Raw genomic sequence first — 18,373 nt, 5'->3', positions numbered from 1 at the left:
TTACAGAAAAAAATGTGAAGAACTATTTGAGGATTAGAACAATTTTAAATGACAGAAGGAAAAAATCCATAGGTGTACTACTAGCACTGACTTGGATATGCATTTACTGACAGCAGTTACAATGTTTTATTAGAGAGTGCAAAAATCATCATGATATGATCAGGCTGACAGACAAAACAAGCATAATTAATTCACTGAATTCCAGATTCATAAGTCAGGGGATATAGTGTTGTCAAACATAAAATATATTAAAAAAAAACTGTTTTTTTGGCAGGGAGACAGGCTACACTGCACCCACACCACCTTTTGTCGATTATAATAAATTGAAATTAGGCAGTAGCATGAAGTCGACCAATATATAAAAGTTGTTCCAAAAATTGAATGTTGACTTGCTGTCATTTGAAAAAGAGTTGAAAATTCCAAAACTGATTGATTACTTGATATTAAATTTACAGCATAAAGTTTCTGATAAAGGTAAACTTTCATATATACATAAAATTATCAGACAAGAAACTTTTTACAGTGTAGATTCATACTGGAATTATTTCACCTCTATTAATGGGGACCCACCAGCTCAACAAGATAAACAATATATATTGGAATCTGCTTATAGAACTACATCTTCCATTGTCTGGAGACTTTATACATGGAAATTTTTACATAGATCTTTTTATACACCTTTGATGATGAATAAAATAAATAATAAAGATAATCTATGTAAGAGATGTAATGTAGAAATTAATGCTGACTGGGCTCATATGTTTTATGACTATATGAAGTTGAAAGAATACTGGAAGTCAATTAATGAATTTTTGCAGGCTCTTTTTACAGATAATTTCATTATTTCTAAGTCTCTTATATTATTCAACACACCTGTACCTCAATGTGTTAAAAGATTAAGCTTCCCTTGTTATGGTCTATCCTAGCAGTGGCCAGGAAAATAATAACTAGAAATTGGATTTCAGATACACCTCCTTCGTTCAATGAATTTAAAAATGTTATGAATATAATGTGCCATATGGAAATAAGCACAATTAGAATGAGAACAACTAGAAAAACATCATATTATATTGTATGGGATAATTTACAAAATTTGTTAAAAAAATTCTAATTTCAATAGCACGGTATTTTAGTTTAATTAATTGATCTGATTGTAGTGGATGTCTTTGTAAATACTTTAGTTGTTTTGTTGAATATTATAATAATACCTATTTTTAATTACTTGTATAAAATTGTTATGATATTTCTCTTATATGTTAAAACAATAAACCTGTTTTGAAAAAAAAAGAAAAAGAGTTGAAAGAATGAAAACTTTGCAAATTCAGTAGCAATGTAAGGGATTATGACAAGGGGAGACCATATGAGCATGTACAAAATGTTAAGTTTGTTAAAACTGATCCTTTGCGTTCTGGACAAAAAAGAAAAAGGAAAAAAAACATCCTCAAGAAGTTTAGTAGTGACACTTCGGGGGGAGATTCATCACACTACACATTAAATATAACACACTACATCTCAGGAGAGTGCTAATTCTGTACAGCAGGTTCCCTAACCCAAACTATCTAGGACTACTCCTCTCATTAAAGGATGGTGACATTCACCCTAACCCTGGCCCATCAACAACTCCTATCACTCTACATAACCACAATCAGTCTACTAATTATCCCCTTACTAAACCATCTAACTCTCTCCTACTAGCTCATCTTAATATATGTAGCATTAACAACAAAGTAACCCAACTCCAATCTCTATTAGAAGTCTACTCCTTTGACATTATCTGCCTAACAGAAACATGGCTAAAACCTGTTATCAAAGACAATGAAATTATCCCACCTGGATATAATATCCTAAGAATTGATCAAGAAGGGTGGTGGGGTTGCTATTCTATTTAAGTCTGGCTTAAAGCTACCCACATACAACTGTAATCTACCTCTAGCTTCCAATGCTGAAATTCTCATATCCAAACTTGAACTTAACAATGCCAAATTGATCTATATTATCTCTATGTATCTACCTCCTGGAAACAATAAAGACATCATGGAAATTATCCTTTGCTAGCTATCCCAACATCTACCCCAAGAAACCATAATCCTAGGTGATATAAACATAGATTGGAACTCCTATTGTAGCAGCTTCCCTACTACCCACATTAACCTATATGTTTTTTTCTCAAACTATTATCTCCCCTACCAGAATAAATAATGCTAACAAGAAAGAAAGCATATTAGACTGGATTCTTGCAAACAATCATGCTCACATCTATAATTCTGGAACCCTCCCTGATGATATAAGTGACCACTCACTTACCTACATCATCAGGCATAAAACCAATACTCATATCCCATACTCTATTAGAAATATCAGATCCAAAAAAAAATTAACCCTGATCTATTCCAAATGGAACTAAGAGCATGCAATTGGGTGCCCTTAAGACACCTCCCCTTAGATGAAGCCGTTAATTACTTCAGTTCTACCTTCCTCACCATTCTTAACCACCACACTTCAACCAGATCCATTAAAATTAAAACCAATTCTGCCCCATGGCTTTCTAATGAAACCAAACATAAAATTCATCTCAGAAATATATATTGGGACAAATGGAGAATGACTAAAAACCCTGTAGACCAACAAACCTTTAGACTGCTAAGAAATGACACTAAGAAAGCTATACTTTCTGATAAACAGAACTACTACCTACAATTCCAACAACCTAATCATAACAACCCACAAAAGTTCTGGGCAAGCATTAACCAGCTACTCCACCCAGGGCAATCTACTACTCCCAACCCACAGAATACAGACCAGGAAAATTCCATCCATAGAGCTAATACCTTCAATACCTTCTTTACAGAGGCTATCCAGACACTAGCTAGTCAACTATCACCTAATACCTTCACTCTACCTTCCTTTACTTCAACCCCACCCCCTCCTTTTCATTTCAAACCTGTCCCAACCACATTTATTCTAAACCTTTTAAATAAACTGAAACCATGCTCTCCCTCAGTAGACCAACTGCCTTCTGAATATCTACAGTTGTCAGCCAAAGCTATTCCATACCCCATTCCCATACTGATCAATAGAGCCATTACCGAAGGTCACATCCCTATCTTATGGAAAGTCTCCCACATTATCCCCCTCCATAAAGGTGGACACTCCACTGAGCTCTCAAACTACTTCCCGATTGCCCTACTTTCTCCTTTAGCTAAGATCATGGAGAAATGTATCCACAGGCAGTTACTCAACCACTTAATTGATAATAACTTACTTTCCAACTCTCAACATGGCTTCAGACCCTCACACAGCATTACCACCGCCCTCCTTTCCTTTACTGATTGCATTAACAGTAACCGCAACCGTAATAATCTTACTTCTGCTCTATTTATCGACCTGTCTAAAGCATTTGACATGGTAAATCACCAGATTTTCATAAACATACTACAATCTCTATTATTAGACCCTCTTTCCATTAAATGGTTCCAGTCCTACCTTGATAAACGACATCAGACAGTATTATGGCATAACACTCTATCCACCCACCTACCCGTTACCCTAGGTGTCCCTCAGGGGTCAATACTAGGACCTCTCCTCTTCTCCATATGTATTAACGACCTTCATCTTGCCATCCCCCAAGCCATATGCTGATGACTCCTCACTGATATGCTCAGCTACTTCCATCCAAGACCTTCACTCTTTTACTCAGAAGGTATTTAACACAGTTGAGCAATGGTTCACAAAGTGCTGTCTTCTTTTGAACCCCAAAAAAACAAACTCCTCTTCTTCAATCCTACTCAAAAGTCATCTCCTCTTAATTTCTCTGTGATATCCACCAATGGTACTATAATATCCCCTGATCCTACCACCAAATTACTTGGTATCACCATCGGCAATAATCTGAACTTTGACATCCATATCAACAATGCTATAAAGACTGTCAACAAAAAAAGTTGGCACTCTGTATAGGATTAAACACTTCCTTTCCCCTACAGCCAAAACTACAATAGCTCACACTCATCTAATCTCTACACTCCTCTATGCCTCGCCCATTTTCAATAATCTATCCAAGAATAACTTCAGTAAATTAGAAGTGTCATACAATAACATTGCCAGATTTGCCAAAGGTAGCCCATATAGAACCCACCATTGCATAAACTTAAAGCATCTAGGATGGCTGGAACTACAAAACCTGATTAAATTCCACCAGCTAACCATTGCCTATAACATTCTTTATAACCCTTACAATACTCCAATTTTATCTACCCTCATCACCCCCTATAAAAATTTGAGGTCCTTAAGATCAGCAGACAAACTTCTTGTACACACCTCTAAACCTAACAACAGGGCTGGGGATTCTGTCTTCTCTAATGCTGTTGGAAAATCCTGGAATCTTCTTCTCGGTGACCTCTCCTCACTCACCTCTTTACCACTCTTCAAAAACAGGCTTAAACTTTACCTCAAAACACACTGGCTATGCCCTTGTACCAAACCTGACTGGTCATCTATCTTTTCAAACTTGGCTTTTCCTATCCATTACTTCTCACCTACTGTTATACCTTCCTATTACTATTTATTTATCATCTCTCTCTATATTACATTATTTCTATGCTCTGTAGATACTGGTTTTTAAGTATATCCTTTATCAATATCACTATAAAATGAACTTCTTTTTTACTATTGACTTTACCTGTATAATGAATTGTACCTGTGAAATGCATTGTTATGATTCTTGCCCTCATTAAATATCCTATGCTAACCTGTATGCTGTACTACATATGTTACTGTTGTATATATATTTTTTTTCCAATTTGTTATTGTTATTGTAGTTGTATGTGTTTGTTTATGTCTTGGAGCTTATCTCCCTGGGCCTCTCCTGAAAATGGACATATATCCAATTAGACTAGCCCGGTCAACAAATGTAAAATAAAAAAATAAATAAATCTTTCTATACAGATACAGAAACTGATGTAGAACAGACATCACCAGCTCACAAGAAAACTTGTTCTTCTGAACAAGGGCTTTGGAAAATGGTACAAACATGGTTCCTTTAGTAATAGAAGGAAGTGGGGGGCAGGAAACATAAATCAAGATGTATCCCTAGAAGCACTGTTGCATCTTCTGAAACCAAAGTAGTTCCCAATAACGTGTTAAATATTTCATCTGTTTTATTGTCAGATGTTGAATATGGGGTACTTAATAAAGGTTTGAACTTCATACCTGGTTACTTTGTGTCTGAGGACACTTTTGTGGAAGATTTGAATTTTGTAGCTTACTTAACCTCAAACTGCGTTTCAGGAATGATGGTAATAATGATGACTGCTTCTTCTATTTCTGCATTTAAATCCCATAAGTCCACCTTTATTCTACCCATGAATAAACAGATAGATATTTTTCAGAAATGTATCCCTAGGGAACTACATTTTGGATCTAACATGTATAGAAAGACCCTGGGTGGTTGATGTGCACTCTTGATGTTACATCTTTGTATACTAGTATCCCTCATTGGGCTGGCCTTTTAGCATTAGAATATTGGTTGGACGAAATACCAGTATGCAGTCCAGGCTTTAACACATTTCTTTTGTGTTTGACTGAACACGTCCTTACCAAAAATGTCTTCTGTTTTAATGGAAATTGTTAACTACAGCTTAAAAGCACAGTCATGAGTGCTTTGTTTGCACCCATTTATGCTGATTTGTTCATGAGATATCTTGAACAAATGATCATCTATGACAGCAGCCACAATCTACTTCTGGATGAAATAGATAGTTGGAGACATTATTTGGAGAACTGCTGGATGGTATGGAAATGTGATGCCTCATACTTACAGGAGTCTGTCCAGTACTTAAATGAAAACAAATGGGGTATTCAATTTACAGCCAATTTCCATATGGAGTCTACTTCTTTTTTGGATGTAACTTTGCATAGACAACTGGATGGAACATTGGCTACTTCTGTATATAGAAAGCCTTTTCATTCTAATACATTACTACATTCCTCCAGCTGTCATCCAAAACACATCATCAGAAACATACCCAAATCTCAATATATGAGAATTTGTTGCATTTGTTCTTCTGACTAAGATTTTGTGGACTATGACAAAGATTTAATTTCTCATTTTATGAAACTTGGCTATTCTTCAGTACACTTGCTTCGAACAAGCAAGAAAGTTAAAAAAATGTCTAGAAGTGAATTGTTAACTTACCATAGACATAACAGAAGTTCAAATCATAATATCAGATTAAAAACTAGTTATAGCAGGAACACCCATTATTTTATTTATTTGATGCAACAACACTGGGATATTTTACTAGCTGATGATCGGTTAAGTGATTTGTTGAGCGACAGATGTTTATTCTCTTTTCATAGAGGAAAAACTTTGGGCAGTCAGTTTAGCCATTATAAACACAATTTACAATCTTCTAATATGATTCAGAGAACATTGAATGGTACAAAATTGGCTGATTGCTTCCCCTGTGGTCATTGTTCATTTTGTAAATACGTTTGTCAAACCAAGGAATTTTCTAGGAAGAACACCCTCATATTTTTCAGATTAATAGACTTGCTGATTATAGTAGTGGCTGGGTGATGTATTTGGCTGTTTGCTCATGTTCAGCATTTTATATAGGCCAAACATCTAGCCCCTTGAGACTATGTACATCTGAACACCTCAGTAATCTGAGAAACAAGCATTCTATGGTTGATTTATACAGGCATACTACCAATCATGTTACTGCCAAATTTTGATTTGTTATAATTGACAAAATTCATGGTAATAGAAATTGTAAGGCGGGATGGCATAATATATTAAATAAAAAAGAAAAAGCTTGGATTGTGACACTGGGTGGATTATTTCCACCTGGTTTAAATGATCATTTGTGACTTGAATGCTGGTAGGTTGGTTCATAATTGTGATGTTGAATTTACTTATAAAAATGATTACCAAACTGCAGTTGTTGTTAAACATTGATAAAGGCCTTTTGGCTGAAACTGGTCTGTGGACTGTGTTTGGACTTTATTGAAGTCTTTTTTCCTCTCATATGTTGTGCTGGATTTTTTTGAAGTTTTCAGTTTATATATTGAGCTGTTGCACTTGCTGTCCATGCAGAAGTCCTGTTACTTGTTTTGCCACCCACCCGTCTACATTGGGCAAGATGGTTTGCATTCCTACAGTACCATGTGTGTGGCCTTGCCCCTGCCATTCATGCTTGGTACCCTATTTAGTCTGAGATTTATGTTGATCCATAAAAAGCTGTTTCAACTAAAGCAAATATACCAAAATAGTTTGCCAAAACCACCTTCAGCAAACATTGAAACAAGTTTTTTGCAGGGGAGCAGGCCTCCCTGTAACCTCCATGCAGGGGTCATCCCACACTCCCTAGAGTTATATATATCAACTCTGGGATCACACAATAGTGGAGAAAAAGACAATCTACACTTCCATTGAAGATCGCTTCAGAAAGCTGCTTTCAGTTTGTTTGTGTTCATTGAAATCACCTTCACTAGATTGATATGCTCCCTTCAATCTGCATGCTTTATTATTTTGCTATTTGTCAGTGTCATTTACACCTATAAAACCATGGCCATGCATCAGACAGATTGACAGTTGATAGGAAATGGCTGTCCAATATCAAGGTACAGTAATGTCACTATTTACTCTGGTCCCATGTATTACACCTGGACATACGGGACTGTGTTTCCATGGCATGTCATGGTTGCCATACAGGGTACTGTCTGGTATGACATGTCTGATCCTGGATAGTAAGGTCCTTTGCACTGGACATTTCCAACTCCAGATATTGTTTGTTCAACATTCCTGGTACTTAACTCCTTACAACTCATGCCCTGTTTACAGGCCATATATGTAGAAAGAGTGGTTTAGTGGAATTTACTCATGAACTCTGTGGCACACATTCTGTTGTACTGCCTCTTTATCTTGCTTTTATATTATCTTTTGTTTGCTATTGAATAGCTATCAGCATGTTACTCTATCAGGGATTATACTGCCACCCAAAATAGCACACTTTAGTGATAACTCATTTTTCTTATGTGTTTTTTTTTTCTATATTTATTGCTGTTTTCTTTTAATATTTTATTCATCATTTAATGTTTGGTTGCACTCAGTTTATGATAGTGAACATAGTATGGCAGTGTTGACCACACCATGTTCCTGCTTGCCAGCACTTGTTGACTCCCCAGCTGTCTCCAGAAAATCATCTCTTCAATGTGACATTGGTCATCAATCAACAGGCAACCTGGAGGATTCCCTGGTGCCCTGTGATTGACTGTAGGCTTAAAGCCTTAACCCTCTCTGCCAGTGTCCAACGTAAAAATAAGTAAATCCTCAAGTAGGACTTGAACTTAGACCTTTCAGGAAACCATTAAGGTTACTCTACCACTAAGCTATTGAAGCAGCAGAAAGACATGGATACTTATAGATTAGAACCAGGAATTCCATCACACAAGCTAATTGCTCTCCTCCATTGAGCCATGCAACCAGCTCCAGTGCAAATGGCCTTACTATACAGTCTGTCTCTAGTGAAGGGTGTAAGCTTTGATTAGCAGGCACCACCAGATTGTATCAGCATGTCACAAACCGGAATGTTGTAGGCCTGATGACAGCATTCATGAACCAGTGGCTGGGAAACTTCATTACAAGCCTAGAACATTTGTATATGGAACTGGCAGAGACACAAAGCAGCCTATCCTTTGAGGTCAACAGTGGATGAACCCAGCCATGCCATAAGGACAGTCATAAAAATGAATGTCCAAATGCTGGTTGTGGCACTGTGCAGCTTAGCAGTCAGCAAGTACCCCACCATATCCCTCATCAAACTGTTCCCTTTCATTGTGTATTGATTTCCTCCCTGGTTTGTGACCTGGTCCTCCATATCACAGATTATCCTCCCTTTGTTAATGTTTTTCCTTTGTATTCCCAACCCCATTTTTAACAGTACCTTCCCTGCAGTTCTTTGCCTGCTTTTTGTGTTGGTTTGTCTTCTTCTGATCCCATCCCAAAACCTTCTTTCTTTCCAGCATACTACTAGGTTCATTAGGCCATATTACTACTGTTGAGGATTGATGATCATTGTGTAACCAGTAGAGTTTTCACCACTCAGTTGCTTAATTAGTCTGGCTTTGTTATGTAAAGTCATTCTCACAGCAAAGGTAATAACATTGTGCTGCTTAACCTGCACTATTTAATCTTTAAAAGCCTAGATAAGCATTCTTTTTCCTGCACTCAGATCTAGGTCTTTTTGTCCATCATACCTTTTTTTACAGCAGTATGCATTTGACATCTAATATTATTTTGCATACTATAGGTAAATATCATGCCTTTCATTTAGCATACCTTCTATATGGCTGCACATAATGGGGTGAGTACTGTCCACCAGAGTATCTATACATACATGTGTTCCTTTATTTATGATTTTCTTCAACACAGTTAGACTGTCTGCTTTGTCAGTAGCTCTTTGTTGCATTCTTCAGTCATCTTCACCTACATTTCTGACATCTGTAGAGATGGTACAAAATCTAAAGTGTTCTTTAGGGTGCTGTCTGTCTCAGACAATGGCTTATCCCTTTCTATATCAAACACCGTGTGTCTATTTGTATCTTAATCTTGATGTATTTTTCAGTGCATTTCCTTTAACATCCTAAAGAAATTCCATGTATCTGTGTATTAATCTCATTGCTGTGTCAGTGAATTCTCTGTCCAATGGTAGGGCTTTTAGCCAAATGGAGTATAACAGTGAGGACTCCTTGGCCTTCTGTATCTGTATACCATTTTTAAGATATATGTATATATGTGTGTGTGTGTGTGTGTGTGTGTGTGTGTGTGTGTGTGTGTGTGTGTGTATATATATATATATATATATATATATATATATATATATATATATATATATATATATATATATATATATATATATATTTATAGTGGATATAAATAGTTTACACACCCCTGTTAAAATGCCAGGTTTTTGTGATACAAAAAAATGAGACCACAATAAATCATTTCAAATCTTTTCCCACCTTTAATGTGACCTACAACCTGTACAATTCAGTTTAAAAACAAGCAAATCTGTTAGGGGAAAAAAATATCAAAAATGAAAAAAACGTACATTGCACTGGCTGCATAAGTGTTCACACCCTTAACCTAATACTTTGTTGTGTGTGCAGACCCTTAAACTAATACTTTCTTGAAGCACCTTTTGATTTAATTACAATGTTCAGTCTTCTTGGGAAGGAGTCTGTCAGCTTGGCACATCTTGACTTGACAATATTTGCCCACTCTTCCTTGCAAAAGCACTCCAAATCTGTCAGATTGCGAGGACATCTCTTGTGCACAGCCCTCTTCAGATCACACCACAGATTTTCTATTAGATTTAGGTCTGTGCTCAGGCCAGGTGATTCCAAAACTTTAATTTTCTTCTGGTGATGCCATTCTTTTGCTTATTTGGATGTATGCTTAGGGTCATTGTCATGCTGAAAGGTGAAATTACTCTTCATATTCAGCTTTCTAGCAGATGCCTGAAGGTTTTTGGCCAAAAGTGACTGGTATTTGGAACTGTTCATAGTTCCCTCCACCTTTACTAAAGCCCCAGTTCCAGCTGGAGAAAATCAACCCCAAAGCATGATACTGCCAACACCATGCTTCACCATGGGGATGGTGTTCTTTTGGTGATGTGAAGTGTTGTTTTTGAGCCAAATGTACCTTTTGGAATTGTGGCCAAAAAGTTCACCCATGATCTCATCAGACCATCACATATTTTCCCACATAAACAAGCATATAGGCAAAGTAGTATAACAGACAAATTTATTATTAGAGCTTTCGGGCGTAACAATGTACAACCTTTTTCAGACAAAAACAATAATTATTAAGCCATCACTACATACTATATGTGTACAAAAAAGCTACATGTAAAACCAGTAGTTACATAACAATATAGATGTGCAATATATAATCTATAATATTAACATCTTTCTAAAAATTTTAATTTCAACATACATTTTAAGGAGCATGACTCATTTAAACCTGGGAACATATAGGCATTAGTTAATACTTGCCACCATAATTCTCTTTGCTCCAATGTAAGTTGCCAAGGACCACCACCCCTAGCATTTTCTTTAACCTGTTCTATAATAAGGAGCAGAAATGAATGACCAGTGTAGCCACCACATTATTACAATTCTTCCTAAGTATACTGTGCTGGTGCTCATAAATTTGTTGCTTCAAATGTTTTTTGGTCTTACCTATATAAAATCATGGGCAACACTGGCACTCAGCAAGGTAAACAACCCCAGAACTGTTACAGTTATATCTACCATTAATAGAATAAGTATGATTTCTTATAGTAAACTTATTCAAAGTTTTAATAAACTTAAAATAGTTACAACAGCCACATTTCAGTATATCCCCAGTTCTATAATTACAGTGTGATTCCCTCTCAGTGAATTTTCTGAGGTTAGAGCCTTTTTTATAAATAATTTTGGGGACTTCAGGTACCTTATCTCTAAGTTGGGCATCGTCAATAAGAACAGCCCAGTTCTTACAGAGAATATCTCTTACGTATGTAGCACCAAGTGAAAAGGGGGTACTAAAAGTTAATATAAAATTGCAACCATTTACATCATCCGAGGGACCATTCTGTAATATTAAATCACTTATCCTATCTTGCTCCATTATTGCAGTGTTACTAAGTAAAGGTCTAAACCATCCTTATTCACATTTAAGGGTAACTTCATTCATTAGTTCCTCAACTAATGTGGATGGATACCCTTGGGCTATGAATATTTCCTTAAGCATTGTACACTCCTCCAAAAAGTCATGTTCTAGGGTAGCTATACCATCTGCCCGCACTAGTTGCCCTTTAACAACAGAACACTTTTGATAATATGGGTGGGTGCTATTGAAATGTAAGAAACAATTTGAATACATAGATGTCTGATATATTTTTTCAGTATAACATTTGCTGACTCTATCTTTAGTAACAGTATTAAGTTCAAATGTAAATTTTAAAAACATAGTCAACTCCGATAGTTTCTGAACAAATTCAGAAGCAGGAGTCTCATCATCCTTAAAAAGCACAAATATACCATCCAAATAGCATGTGTACCATTCAATATGTTGTTTAAAATAGTCATGGCAAAATAAAATGTAATTTTCCCAGTATGCCATGACACAATTAGAAAAGCTCCCACCACAGGGGAAGCCCATAGCAATCCCTGATTTTTGAAGGTAAATATCACCCCCAAATAAAATATAGTTATTGGCTAGGATGTTCTCTAATAAGCACTCATTTAAGTTAATCTCATCACCCGCAACACCCAATTTGTGCAAAAATTCACGGGTTCAAAATATCCCTAAAATTTGCGGGATAACAGTGTACAGGTCCCGGACATCAATAGCTAAAAAATTAATCTCACTGTTGAAGTCCCGACCATTGATATTCTTAAGGAAGTCCCAAGAATCACAACAAATTTGTGACTGGTCATTAAGATAGTTTTTTAATTTAGCATCAACTTCTTTGGCACATCCATAGGTGATACTCTTCCGGCCATCAACAATGGGCAGGAGGGGTGGATTATTTAAGATCTTATGTAACTTTGGAAGCTCAAATCTAACAGGTGTCAGTGGGGAAGGTAGAGTAAGGTAGTTAAATGTATCTAAATCAACCATACAGTCAATATATAAATCATTTAATAAAGCCCTAATACATTGGAAGGTACCATGTAGTTGATTAATGGATGTGTTTTCCTAATTAGAACATAAAATGCTCAACATTCTGTTATAATACTCTTCACCCATAAATACCATTCCATCCCCTTTATCCGGTTTAAGAATTTTAATATTAGAAGTTTTCAAAAATCCCAAAGCATTCAATTGATTCTGCAGCACATTGTTCTAAGAAACCCCTTTACCATAGTGCTTTCTTTGCTTAACATTTCTCAAATCAAGTTCACAAAGTTTCTCAAATAAAATTAATGAATTATGAAGGGGTGTGTTAAAAATACTAGAAATAAAATAATCAGTGTTAGGATTAATGGTATTACCCAATAACAATTTCAAGTTTAATTTCTGAACAAACAATTTTAAATCCAACAAAATGTTGGCTAAACTCATGTGCTTGGGAGGCACAAAGGGCAATCCTTTGGATAAAATGTCAATTACTTCTTTAGAGACATCGTGTTGAGTATAATTATAAATTTTAAAGTCACCTCACATCCCTAATAGTATCAACATCAGTCACTTGAAAGCCAGAAATCATCTCCGTCATCTGTTTTTCTTCTTGTTGCAACGGGGATTGTGATTGAAGCTGCCCGGTCTCATATTGTTCATGGTTTGGCGATTCTGAAAACCCGAAGGGTTAGAATCCTGAACATTGTTCCTTAGTTGGTTTATAATCCATTGACTGCATCTAGGGGATGGATTAATTCCAGGTGCTGTTGTATTCGATGCCTCTATGTCAACCATTGAACTAGAAGAGGCAGATGTTTGAATAGGCCCCCTTTCATGATTAGTCAATGAATCAGGTTCAGCGGACAGTTGATCGACATTGGCAAGAGCCAAGGGTGGAGGCGGGTAGGCTGTACCATTATTATAATCCCATAGGTCACGCTGAAGTTTTTTGTTTTTAACATTCTTCATTTTTTTTTCATTTCACTGCTCAGTACTAGTAGAAATATGAATATATTCGTATTTATTTCTTAGGAAGTCAGTATCTTCCTTGGTGGCTCTTTTTAGGCCAAAAGTGACTGGTATTTGGAACTGTTCATAGTTCCCTCCACCTTGACTAAAGCCTCAGTTACAGCTGAAGAAAAGCAACCCCAAAGCATGATACTGCCAACACCATGCTTCACCATGGGGATGGTGTCCTTTTGGTGATTTGAAGAGTTGTTTTTGCACCAAACGTACCTTTTGGAATTGTGGCCAAAAATTTCAACCTTAGTCCCATAGGTTCAAAGGTAGGTACTAGGCTATCAGCCCAAGGGCCTAAGTAAGCCTAGCCAACAAGGTTCCCTGGCTTATGCCATCCAAGAAAGTTAATTTCCTGTACCCCTGTTGAGCAGAGCCACATAAGTGATTCCCAGGGTGTATTTCCTATTTCCCATCCACTCATCAAGATTTTTCTTGAAGAGTGCTAATGAGGAACTTTGCTTGATGGGTAGCTTGTACCAGAGTATATGAAGTCTCTGGGAAAGGAATCTGTCCCTCCAGAATGTCCTGTTTATTGTGGTGACAAGGTTTAGGTCCCTAGAGCATGTTGCTCAGAGGGATTGGAATTTCTTTAGGTGTAGCATGTCCAACAGCTCTGGGTTTAACATAGCTTTATATGCTAGGCAGAGATCTCCTCAGAGTAGGCAATATGCTACAGAGTAAAGCTGGAGGTTTTTGAGACAGTCAGTGTAGGGCATCTGTTTGAGGCCAGTAATCCTCTTTGTGAGGTACTTCTGTGGCCTTTCCAGCTGCTGCAAATGTATTGTGAGGTACATTCCAAAAGGGGTGTTGTACTCTATAATGGGTCTAATGAGTGCTGAGTAGAGGGGAACAATGACTTCTTTTTTCCTGGATGAGAACCCTTTCCTGAAGAGGTGTGCCACATAGAAGGATTTCCTGACTACTGTGGCAATGTGATTATCAAGGGAGAGACTACTGTCCACCTGGGTCCCTAGGTCTCTTATCACACATTCAGCATTAAGTAGACTGCCGTTTATGTGGTAATTCATGGGTACAGAGTTTTTACCAAAGGTGATGATAATGCACTTTTTGGCACTGAGCTTGAGGCCATGCCTCTGACATCAAGCATCTGTCTAAGTGAGGCCCTTCTGTAGGATGTCCACATCATTTGGGGATTTGACTATGGCTCCTAGTTTGTAGTCATCTGTGAACATCATTAGCAAAAGGCCTTCTGTGTTAGCCTGTACTTCAGAGAAGTAGATACCAAACAGGAGAGGTCCTAGGAGTAAACCCTGTGGTACTCCACTTGTCACTGGTTTGAAGTCAGATTTGGAGTCTGCGACTTTTACAGTGTGGGTTCTGTCAGTGAGCCAGTTGGCAACTGGTCTTGTGACATAATGATTTATACCTAGTTTAGTGAGTTTAGCTATAATTCCAGAATAGGGTGTTAAAAGGCTTGGCGAGGTCAAGAAAGGCTGTGTCAGCCACCTTACCCTCATCTACGGCTTTGGTGAATGCCTCAAAGAAGACAATCAGGTTCAGAAGGCATGATCTTCCTTTCACAAACCCAAACTGGGTGAGGTCCAGAGTTTGGAGGTTACCAATGTCTTTGTTTATGAGTTCCATGATGATACGTTCCATGGCCTTGCAGACCAGGCTCATCAGGCTGATAGGCCAATAGTTCCCAGGATCAGTAGTGGCTCACTATTTATGGAGTGGGATAACTGTTGCTGTGTGCCATTCAGTGGGCACAAAGCCTGATGTCAGACTATGATTGAACATGGTGCTTAGGTGGGGAGACAGTTCGTTATGAAGTTATGTGAAATGCAGCCTGGGATGTTGTCCAGTCCTGTGGATGTTGTGTTTTTGGTTTTAGAGAGTGCAGCATTTACCTGCAAAGATGTGACTACAGGGATTCTGCATTCTTCCTGTATAGCTATGGGCCCTTTAAAGGGTGAGAGGCGGGCAATGTTAACACTGAACCTATCTGCCAGGATGTTGGCAATATCAGTCAGTTCTGTAATTTTTGTGCCGTTGTGCTGTAACTCAGAGCAGATCTGGTTGTGGCCATTGAGATTCTTGACATAGCTATAGAATGCTTTGTGGATGCCCTTAGAATCAGTGGTGACTTTGTTTTCATAGCTAGCTCTGGAGGATCTTATAAGGGATCTCAGCTTCTTACTGAGGCTGACTAGGGAGCTCCTCCACTCATGGGATATTACTCTCTTTTTCAACAGTTTCTTCCTTCTGTTGTAGAGTTAGTTTATAGCAGTGGACCACCAGATTGGCTTCCTTTTTTTGGAAGATAGCATCTTGGTTCTGTTTGGGATAGCATGATCCATGCACTAATTTAAGTGCTTATAGAGTGCATTTGTGTAGGATTCAGCAGTCATAACTGTATTGTCCATCTGCATGGGTGTCATGAATTTTGCCACTTCTGTCTTAAAAAGCATGAAGTTGGCTTTGGAGAATTTTTCTCCGTGGTTTCCTTAATGGTGGGTGGGGGTGGGATGCAGATATGCAGGGTGATTAACTTATGGTTGGATCTGACCAACGAGGAGTTGACTTCAGGTGTGGAACACCAGTCACTCATGTTGGTAATGACTAGGTCTAGGATATTGTTGCCCCTGGTGGGGGTGTGGATAAGTTTATCTAGGGTATTGGAATTTATGAATTCCAGAAAGAGTTGAGCGAAGGAGTTGGTACATGAGTAGTTTTCCCAGTTAATGGTGGGGTAGTTGAAATTGCCCATTATTAGGGTGAACCGTAATATTTTCCAGTATATCAAGAAAAGAGGAGTGGGAATCCTGGGCCATGGTGGGGGATCTATAGCAAGCTACAATTTGGATTGCAGTTTTGCTCACAGTTAGTTGCACTTGGATAACCTCAGATGCATTATGCTGGGCAAGTAGCCTGGAGGTGTGGATATCCTTAATGAATATGGACACACCTACACCTTTGGTGTTCTGGTCCAGGTTAGATGGCTGAAAAGTGTGGTATGTTTTATATGGTAATGCAGGGGTACTCTCTAGAGCCTTGAACCAGGTCTCAGTCACTGCATAGATATCGATGTTCCCCATTTTAAGGAGTGCCTCAAGTGAGTACATTTTGAGATTTAGACTTCTAGCATGGAGTAGCATTACACACGTTTTTTGCTTGCATGTTCCTGTTAAGGTAGTGAATTTGTCATTTGAACCTTGCCTAAAAAAGGCACTATAGGGGCGGCAAGACCCTTAGCCAGTATCTGGAATCCCAGGAGTGACAGGTGCAGGCCATCTCTGGCAAAGCTTAGTGGTCTGTAGACCATGTCATTCCAGGCAGACAGATACTGGATCCCCTTAGAATGACACCAGAAGCTTAGCCAATTGTTGAAGTCAATTATTTTGTCCTTGTACTGTGGTATCATTCTGGGCAATGACAGGATGCTACTCAGGGCTAGGGTCATACCTGCCTGGGCTACAAGATTGGAGAGCTCTTCCGTGTCTCTTTTCATGTAGTCCAGGGAGGTACATCTCAGGCCATTCACATCAACATGGACAATGACAGAGTCATATTTGTACTTGTTGTGGAGTGACCTGAGTTTGTGGATTACGTGGCGGATTCTGGCACCTCACAGGCAGCTGACAGTAACCTCCTCCTTGTTTAGCCTGGTGAATGGGACATCAGTGTGCCTGACTATAATGACTAGTGTGTTGGTTACGTTGTTTTGCCTTATGGGCTGTGGGTTATTGGCACACTGAGTCTGTGGGCTATGTGTCATTTGGGTTGTGTTGGGGGGGTAGAGGTTGCTTGCGTTTCTGCTTTGGAGATTTCTTTTACTTGAGCAGATTATTATTGAGAGCCACTGCAAATGTTTTTGTGTTTCTGTATGTGGATTTTGATGGTATAGGTTTAGTGGGACTATGTGATGAGTGTGGTGCAAGTGTTTACTTTCTCCTCCTGACTGTCAAGTTTAGTCTTGGGTGGAGAGAGCTTTACCTCCAGTTTGGCTAGATAACTGCATCTTTCACAGGTTGTGGTGTTGGGTGGTAGGAGGAGAGGGTTGTCTGTGTACATGAGGCAATTGCTACATTGCCCCAAGATGCCCAGATTCATCAGATGGACAGGAGAGAACACTGGGAGCTGACCGTTGGACATGCCTGAATAAAAAATGCTTTCCTCTAGACAAGTGAGGAAATTGAGTATAAGAGCTGTTTTTCTCTAAGCAAGTGAGGAAAGTAAGTACAAAAACTGTTTTACTCTAGGTAAAGAGGAAGGTTGAGTGCTGTAATAATGTGTAGCTTATTTAGTGCTAACAAGTTCTGAACAAGTGCTGGGCATGAATAAGCAAATTCAAGTGCTAAAATTAAGAATCTGTACCTGTATCTTGTGGTAGATAGGCTAACTAGTGCTTTACACTCCCACTGATAAGCTAGAACGCTTCCCTCCAAAACAGAAAGGCTTGGGGGGTAGCTCTGAAGCTTACAAACAGCTCATTAAGGTAAGTGTGCGATAGTTATGGACCTTAGGGTTAGGGTGCGGGTTAAGGTAAATGCATAGATAGTAATGCATGCAAGGTTTAGTGTAGGGTTAGAAGTAGGGTTTGGTTAGTGTATTTATGTGTTTTATTTATTATGTTTAGTTATGTAGTTTGTAGCATGTGGTGGTGTTGTCCGACTATGGCCATTCGAGATTTGAAATTTCGCAGTTTAGGGGGTTCGGCAT

This window comes from Protopterus annectens, chromosome 1.part1, assembly GCF_019279795.1.
Source record: "Protopterus annectens isolate FY-2018-M chromosome 1.part1, PAN1.0, whole genome shotgun sequence".
NCBI lineage: Eukaryota > Metazoa > Chordata > Ceratodontiformes > Protopteridae > Protopterus > Protopterus annectens.
This window is presented reverse-complemented; position numbering follows the sequence as displayed.